Source organism: Egretta garzetta, unplaced genomic scaffold (genome assembly GCF_000687185.1).
Source record: "Egretta garzetta isolate BGI_Z169 unplaced genomic scaffold, ASM68718v1 scaffold430, whole genome shotgun sequence".
NCBI lineage: Eukaryota > Metazoa > Chordata > Aves > Pelecaniformes > Ardeidae > Egretta > Egretta garzetta.
Window position 1 is genome coordinate 1675645 of NW_009258267.1, and position 1002 is coordinate 1676646.

The following is a 1002-nucleotide window of genomic DNA, read 5'->3' on the forward strand; positions in this document are numbered from 1 at the left end:
CAGGCTGTAATACCCCGCCGTGGCCAGGGAGGCTGAGGGGGACTTTCCTGCCTCTTTTAAATTTAAGCCACGCTTAACCTTCTCTCGAGCCTGTTTTGAAGGTGTTCTGCATCTCGGGGAGAGGCGCTCGCTCCAGGCTTGCCGCGCACCCTGTTACGGGAAAAATTGGAAGCGCTAATTCGCTCCCCAGACCCCCCCAGTTCTCCCGCTCAGCCGCCACGGCGGAGCGTAAGGAAGCGAGGGAGAGAGGCGAAGGTGCGCTTGGGTTGTACAGAAACAGAGTTTGCGTGCGATTTTCTCCCCGGCGCCTATAATTTTTCGTTAATTGGCGATGTTTGACCGCATAGCCCCCGTCAGCTACCTGCTGTCAGTTTTATCCGCCACGTCTCCTCGGGGTGAAGCGGTCAGGCTCACCGGGGGAAAAAGCGGATAACGATGCTTAGTTTCGCTTAGTGACCGCTCCTATGGTCCCTTGTTGGGAAATTACAGCAAATCGTGCCTTTAAAGAGAAAAGGACGCTGTGGATAATTTGCTCTCCAATGGCACCCGGCTTTAACGTGAGAAAAGATTTGCCGAAATCACGCTGTGAATGGCAAAACGCGGCCATAACCATCTCCTAAACCGCACTCGCGATTTTCGAAGACAGCACAGGAAAATATCTTTTTGGTGGAAAGCGGTTTAAACTTTTTTTTTTCTTTCCCCAGGAAGTCTAAATATGCGATTCTCCTACATCAAATAAGCAGCGCTTCACTCAACTGCCTAAAAACCTGAACCGCAATTTAAAGTCCGGAAATAAAAGTAACCCCAGAAAGGTGTTTTGAATATATAGATTATTCCATTAGCAGATCACTATATATAGAGATTCTTCTCTCTTTCATCATCCCATAAAAAATTAATCGGACAGACATATGGATCACAGGTTGTTCGATAAATTTAAATCCACCCAGTTATTTTAAAAGGTCAAGAAATGAAAACAACATGCCACATATCAACCTACAGAAA